The 8,167-nt window shown below is 37.0% G+C and overlaps 1 long non-coding RNA gene across 5 annotated transcripts; it reads left to right on the top strand.

The window, feature by feature from the left end:
• Positions 1-2,627: 2,627 nt before the first annotated feature.
• LOC110868830 lies at positions 2,628-7,116 on the top strand. Of its 5 annotated transcripts, none has more exons than XR_002552803.2 (7): positions 2,628-2,835; positions 2,919-3,066; positions 3,140-3,404; positions 3,473-3,573; positions 4,110-5,608; positions 5,672-5,754; positions 6,576-7,116. It is a non-coding gene; the product is annotated as an uncharacterized LOC110868830 (long non-coding RNA). The 5 variants fall into 5 exon arrangements; XR_002552800.2 differs by having other exon boundaries at positions 2,629-2,835; positions 2,937-3,066; positions 3,476-3,573; XR_002552798.2 differs by having other exon boundaries at positions 2,629-2,835; positions 2,937-3,066.
• Positions 7,117-8,167: the final 1,051 nt, after the last annotated feature.

Below are 8,167 nucleotides of genomic sequence, written 5' to 3'. Positions count from 1 at the left end.
TGTCTCCAAGTCAAGCAGCTATGCAACGACCTACATGTACTAACTCTATTAGACGGATGGCCGTGCCTTAGCTTTATGGTTTAAGTTTCGGGAAATAGTTAGACAACTATTTCGTGTTTACATTCTGTGCATACTTGGTAATTATTTTCCTTCCCAAGGATGGGGGATTTAATACATGTGTGTTCGAAATATATTATTAAGTCCCACTTAAAATATATCTTACTTCTAACTCCAAAATATAAATATTTTTCTCAAAAATATTATATTTTTATTTCACATAATTTTCCCAAAATAATACTTTAACAAAAATACGCGTTCATAATTATTTCCGTAAAATGCGTAAGTTACGTTTTAACGATCGAGTGGTAATAATAATTACCGGTGTAACTTATATGTTTATCGTGAAAGCGTTCGTATTATTTTGGATTCGTTAACGTTTGATAATTTTATTTTTACCCTAAAAATAATATTTATACACTTCACGAAATAATTGACAAGTGACGTTGTGAAAAAATTATTTTACAAAATTTATATTTATCACGTTTAATTTTGTGAAAATCCCACCTCCGATATTTTGTAAATAAAGTCGTGGCGAAACTTATATTTTGAAAACATGTCGAAAAGTATTTCTAACACTTATAGTGAAAATAATTCTAAGTGTTAGGTTTTTGGAAAAATTTCGCCAGAGTTTCCTCTGTAACTGGAGGTGGCCACGCTTTCAAGCGTATCATTTTCATTTATAAATCAAATCAACCATTTTCTTACTCAATCAAAACAATATTCAACACAACAAACTAGTTAATAAATATGTAAATCGCGTAAATCACATAAACTTGTAGTTTTCTAAAATTATGGTGTAAATCCCATCACTTTTAGCGGATCTTTATATAAAGCAATCCGATCTCGTAAAAACCTTGCTTTTAAAGAAATCCCGTCTTTACATCTTCTTGTAAATTTTACAAAAAATGTTATTTTGTCGAAACTTTGTGCTACACAAGTGTTCACACACTTGTGTTTTCTAAAAATCATTCTTGTTAGTGTAAGATCCGTCTTTAGAAAACATGATTTCTTTGATACTTGGTTCCTTGAAAATACCCCTTGTAGATCCGTAGATCTACTAGTTTTAAACACTATTTCACAAGTAAAATCGCTTTTACACAAGTTCATGATTCGTGTGTGGTAGAGTTTCATCCTTTAACCCTTGTTACTTCCAAAACAACCTTATGTCATGATCCATGATCATGACCAACCCGGGTTAAATGATGATCCGAGCTACCACAACATAGATCGGGTGCAAATAATCACACAAATCAAATACTACAAGGTTTACACAACATATAAGCTTTTAACCATCTTTACTTGCATTTTTAGTAAACTTTAATGCATCAACTTGTGGGATTACGAGTTTTAACCGTTACAAATCATTTTAACCACTTCAAAATAGTTCGAGAAGGTGATTTAAGCAACATACCACTAGCTCGAGGCTAGGGAAGAATCTAGACGCAAAATGAGAGGATAAAAGCAATAGAGTGAGGTCCTTCGCCTTCCGAATGCACCAAGACTCCTTACACGTGATCCTTAACGCTTGTGTGAGCTTGGAATGTGATGAAGGAAATCGAAAGATGGATGGATGTAGAGGGGGTGTTCGGCCGAAGCCTTTGAGAGAGGGAGAGGGAGTTGTTTTGGGGTGTTAAGTGATGAATGATATGTTAGGCTAACCCTTGATCTTATAGACCTTCCATAAGCGTATTACCCAACGGATTACATGTCTTTTAGATACTAAACATGTAGATTAAAATATTAATTTAGAGGACAAGGTATGTCCCCCTTGTTGGGGACGGTTTAGTGACCGGGGGGGGGGGGGTCTAGTTCATTTCTAACCAATAGTTAGTTAATAGTTAGGTTAGATTAGTTAAGTTTAGGCATTAACCCGGTTAGTAGTGTGTTGTGCTTTATGGCGGGTGTTAGGGTATTCAGGGACCCTGACTGGCTCAGAAAAAGATAAATAGTGTTAATGGCAATATTTCCATGTTCCGGGTATAGTCCGGTTGTTCGGTTAGATAGTAATCCGTTAAAGCGTTAAACAAAGCTTTAAAGTGTCGTTAATACCGTTTTTAGTGACACAACTTATTCCTGACACTTTGGAATGTGTCTAGCAATATTTTTCTCATGTTTTGGCACTTTATTAGCTAGCTAAAAGCTGAATTGTTTATTAAAGTGCTGAGTTTTGTGCTTAGTGTACGTCTTAGGCACATCCGATCATTGTAACTTATTCCTAGAGACGCAGTTCTACAACCCTTGCATCCCTACACTCACTATTGGTGTAGTAAAATATTTCTGGCTCATACAGGCCTTAGAGGCAGTATCTGCCTGATGCTGGCTTTATCAGCATGTTCAATAGGTTATCCGTTCATAGTGCTACTGTGCTTTTGTGCATCATGTTTGTCACTAAGGTTCAGCATGTAAATAATGTAGTGACAGTAAATAGAGTATGATGCAAGTATGTTCATGTATCAACCTTCAAGTAGCAGTTTATCCATAAGTTCAAGTAAGCACAGTAATTAAGCAGTAATTAATTATTAATTAAGTCGTACGGATACCTGGTTTAGTGAGGGTTGTCACAGCTTTCTCCACTATTTTCTTTCTAACATTTTCTCCCATTTTCCACCGATGATTGATTCGTCCCTGTTCCCTGGTTCACCTGGATTCGCAGACCTTTCCTGAGTTGGTGGAGGAGTCGTTGCTAGATGATTGGGATTTCCGGCAGGTGGAATCGCATCAGAGGAGGCGCAATTTCTGGACTCTCCTCCTCAGCAACTACATTTTTTGAACGAGGTACATACATTTTGGTCCATTTTTACATCTAACTCATCGTATTTTTGCGTCTCTTTCTTTCAGTTTGATTGATTTTGTGTTAGTGTGATTTTGGTTTCTAGGGTTTTGGTTTGGTTTTAACAGATGAACTAACAAAAAGGTGCCGACATCGGTTGATTTATAGAGCGAGGATGGATAAGAAATTAGAGGCAGCTTCATCTTCTTCATCAGTTGATTAATTTCTCAGTTAAGGTACATACATAGTTAGGTTTTGATTTTTCCTTTTTCTGCTTATGTTTTTTACTTTCAGCTACGATGGTGTTAGATCCACATGGTAGAAGAGGAGTAGAAAATGGACTGTTTGCATAATTGGTGGATCCGTTGTTCTTCAATCGCTAGAAAATTTGGTGAATCTGTCATTGTTACTTACTACAAGGAGCTTCCTAACTCCAGGTAGAAGGAGATGATATTAAAACAGATGAGTATTATGGAAGAGCAATACTAGCGACTCCTAGAGACGGAGACCTTTTGTCTTTGTATGGCAAACTAATTTGGGACGTACAGGCCATTAGCGTCTCTCCTGGTGACTGGTATGTAAAAAAATTTATTCGTTGATGAATAAATGTAATTAACTAACTGTCGTCTATGAAAATGGCAGTAGGGTTATGGGATCATTAGCACAATTTATGTAGGATGCAGTCCGGATCTAAGGTGCCGGTTCCTGCCACAAAAGCGATATGATAATTGCAGCTTTTGCAGGTTTGGATCGATCTTATTTCGGATGTATTGACTATTGAGGATTAGTTGGTAATTATGTCTAATTATGTGAAGCTAATTACTTAGACTAATAAGTAATAAACAGTATCCTTAAAAGGCTGATAGAATCTAGGATCGAGCTAAAAAAAACAGTATCCTTAACAATTTCATCACATTATCAAATGCACACGTATATTAATTATTGTTTTTTGAAACTGCGATAAATTGTTTTGTGGGGTGATTAGTATTGCTTATCATAACTGTTGATCAGATTAATTGTGTATGAACTTTGAAATAAGCTATCATGAATGAGCAGTTAGATTTTCCTTATTGTAAAAGGCATCAAACACATAAGCAGTTTTAACAATAAGCCAGAACACCTCCTTCGAATATGTATATATCTTGTATAATCCTAGAGTAGTAAGTAAATTTTGCTTATATATTTGATATGTCATCTATCTTTTTCTTTAAGAAAAAGCTACAGATTGATCGAATATGAAATCTGATGGAAGTGTTATTACTTATTATGTCATCAACAGGAGAGTTTGAGTGGAAGCGTTATTACTTATTAGGTCATCAACAGGAGAGTTTGAGGAGGAATTGTGAATCAGAACCAGAATCAAGGATGTTAGCTGTGAATTATGTGCAAATAAAACATCCTAAAATACTAAATACCACACAGGTCGATTGTAGTCTATACTTTATATCGCCGCGTACGATGCCACGGCATGTGTTTATTTTATGTACGTTTTGAGTTGGTCTATGTTTCAACGCCGCATATGGTGCCGCCGCAACACGCGGCGGGTTAAAAAACTAGCTACATCTTAAAGCACAAATTCGGCGCCTACACCACCGACCAAAACGTTTGGGATTTTGTGCTTTCTCCTCCTCTATTTGCTTTTCAGTAGTTTCTCCCAGTTTCACTATTCGTCCCTGTTGCCTGGATTCGCAGACATTTCCGGAAATGTTATCGGAGTTGGTGAAGGAGTCGTTGCTAGACGAAGATGTTATTGGGATTTCCGGCAGGTGGAATCGCATCAGAGGAGGCACAATTTCTGGACTCCCCTCCTCGGCAACTACATTTTTTACACGACATTTCGATCCATTTTTACTCATCGTCTTCTTTCTCTAACGTCGAACTATCTGCGAATGTTGTTTGATTGATTTTGTGTTAGTGCGATTTTGGTTTCTAGGGTTTAGTGTATATATTAAGGGCTTTAACAGGGAACTAACAAAATGGCGCTGGCTTTGGTTGATTTATAGAGCGAAGATGCATAAGAAATTAGAGGAGTGTGATTCGACGTAATTATGTGCAAGTAAAACAACCTGAAATGCTAAATACCACACAGGTCAATTGTAGTCTATACTTAATACCATCGCATACGATGCTACCGCATGTGTTTACGTTATGTGCGTTTTGAGTGGTCTTTGTCTCGACGCTGCATACAGTGTCGCCGCAACGCGCGACAGCTAAAATCTATCTTAAATGTAAATGTCGGTGACATTTCCATTTAAGCCACTTCTTTTTTCTTGCTTTCTATACTTTACGGTATATGCTAATTAGTAACGTCAGTATGCATTTGAACTTGTACTTCATGCTTAATGAGGCATCTTTGTCTCTCTTTTTGACACGTTTTTTTGCCTTTACTATGCTCTGGATTTCTGGTGATTTTCCACGTCTGTTGTCGATGGCAGTCGTAACCATCGAGGGATGATAGTGGTCTGGAGCCTCAACCGTCGTCTTCGGCGTAGCCAGTGGCGAAGCTTGAAAATTTCCACCGGTGGGTCGGAAGTCAGCGGACCTAAAAGTATATACCTATTTTTTTTAAAACCGGGGGGTCGAAAACGTATATACCTAAAAAATTCTATACGGAACGTACATACATAACACTACTGAGCGAAAAGTTCAGGGGGTCGCCCCCTAGCACCGCGACCCTTCATAGCTTCGCCGCCGCGTAACGGCTTCCGATAGTAATTCCGGTAACGACAGAAGGGATGACATCAGTCATCAACTGCAAGCCAGTTTTCCGACGAAGAGGTAAGATCCAACCATTTAATTTTCGTCTTACGGTGATGCCTTTCTTAATTTTGTTCTTATTAGGGTTATATGACCAAATCGGTCGGCGATGACTATGACACATCAGCATGGAGTTAAAAAGATGCCTGCTTTAGTTAATTACAGAGGTTAGTTTGCTCCAGGTTCTTTAATTTTGGATGTGTTTTTTTTGGGGGGGAATTTTGCATGAGTTCTTGAATATTCTTCATTGGTTTTTTTAATTTGGGTATTTTTATTAATTAATATGATCTAGGTATGTTTGTTTTGATAGATATGGTTCCATTAGAGGCTTCCTGTTGACTTTATTGCACAAACTTTTGGATAACAACCATCTTTGTAGCAACTAGCAAACTGAGACACCATTTGACCATTAATTCTTATCATCTGAAAGATATAGATTTGGTTTGTTTGGCTAAGTTTTTAAAGCGTGTTCTGATATGACATGTTGTATTATGTCTCATATTTACAATACTTCATAAATAAATGATTTACATCAACATGAAAAGAGTTGCATACCTGGGTGATCTCTCATCTTCGTCTACAAAAGTGCATTCAATTATCTTCCCCATGATTATTTTAAATTTAAATTATACTTTTAAATAACTTAAATCTTATAATGTAAACTAGGGGAAGTATAAGATTTTCAGGTTTGCTATGTTAGAATTGCAGTTAGATGTTTATAATCCTAGAATCATATGTTAGATCAGTGGTCTATATGTGATAGTTATGCATATTAGACTGTCATTGTCTAAAAGGGTATAATTCTACTTTCTATCTTATTACTCCTTGGCTTGACACATGTATTTTTGGTTCATATTTTAAGTTTTCTTGCACTTCTAATTTGTTTGTCTGTTGTGATAGTGTCATATGATTTCCTTTGCAGTTACATCTCAAAATAAGCCAATTGGTACAGTCAGCTACTTATACTATTCTATTGTTGTTTCTACAGGTTCATTCTATGAGGGAATTTCTCATTTTAGTAGGATCTTTCCAATTAAATAGCTTAATAGCCATATTGGTAGCGGTTGGGATGATTTTAGCCACAACAATTCACGTGGCTCGGACCTAGCTTTATGATTAGTTCGTCATAAGAAGAATCTGATCTGTTTTAGTATACGGATCAACCTGCATCACCTCAGGTGAGTAGCCACTCACGTACGTAATTGTTATAGGGCATTGTATTGCCTGCCGAACGTGGTGCCGCATCGCTACGAGACCGAAAAAGACAGTGCACCACGATACCCAGTTCCTATCTAGGATGCCCGAGGAGTATGAGTTGACGCTACTGAACGTTTGCTACTGAACAGGTTTAGTAGCATCAATAATTCAAACATGCTACACTGTTCATTGAGTCATTCTAGAGTGCAGGGGACCTGTATGAGAAGTATGTTTGATACATGTCGAACCATAGTTAAAAAAAAAAACAACGAACCGAATACGTTGATTCCATTTGGCCATATTATAACTATTATCTTTGGGTTTTTTTTTCCGTTTGCCATGGTGAGCGCATCGTAGTGTGATACCGATCGAGTCTTCGTCCGATACCCGCCGCAACGCGCGGCAAAAATACCTAGTTAAAGAATAAAGATGAACTAAAAAATACAAAGTCAAATGATTCGATTCTGGTTGTTTCATCAGTTGGTGTGTAACCCAACAAACAAATATGCATATTTATTGTTGATTGTGGTATTATCAATAACAATTAACAAATGTATATGACAAAATTTGAACATTATTAAAAAATTCTTGGGGCACTATAGTGCCAAGTATCTAGTAAGTTTTATTTTAATATTATTAGTAATAATAACTTGGTTTAGTCTTAAAATATTGTTAAAGACGAAGATAAATAAAAGATCAATTCTTATTTCGTAAAAAATAGAAAATAAAAAGAGTTATTGTATCAATTTACTATAAACATAAGTGTAATATAAGAATAAAGAAATAGATAATGATTTAATTGTATAGGGAAAAAAGAAAGCTAATATGTTTTTTTTTAAAAGAGTTATTGCTAAAAAAATATAAAGAGTTAATTGGAGAAATTGAAGAAATCAAACAACTAAAAAGAAAGCTACGTTGGGCAGAACCACGACAACCGTTACGAAACAATCAGACAGCGTATCTAATACGTAACCGGGGGTTATGATACTTACAACGAGGCAGGGCTTCGCTAATTTAGGGGGGTATAATACCCGCGTATAGTGCCTACTATATAGAAATTAAGAGAGAAAGTTGTGAATTGAACGATTTCAAATGAGAGCCGAAACTCTCAATTTATAGGGCTGATCAGACAAGGCGTCGCGCCCCGCGACGGAGACACAGGAGGGCTTCGCGGCCCGCGAGGCCAGCTAGGGTAGGCCCTAGCTTGGCTGACTCGGACACTAGACTCGACACGGTTGCGACACGTGGCGGCACCAGAGGTGTCCTGGTGGCCTAGCTCGTCGCGGCCCGCGACGGAGGTAGCTAGGGGCATCGCACCCTGCGAGGTGTATTTTAGGAAGTATTGGGATATTTTAAATATTTTTAGGGTGTCGGAATTATTTT

This window comes from Helianthus annuus, chromosome 7 (genome assembly GCF_002127325.2).
Source record: "Helianthus annuus cultivar XRQ/B chromosome 7, HanXRQr2.0-SUNRISE, whole genome shotgun sequence".
NCBI lineage: Eukaryota > Viridiplantae > Streptophyta > Magnoliopsida > Asterales > Asteraceae > Helianthus > Helianthus annuus.
Note: the sequence above shows the minus strand (reverse complement) of the source record. Positions and strands in the feature narration are given on the sequence as shown.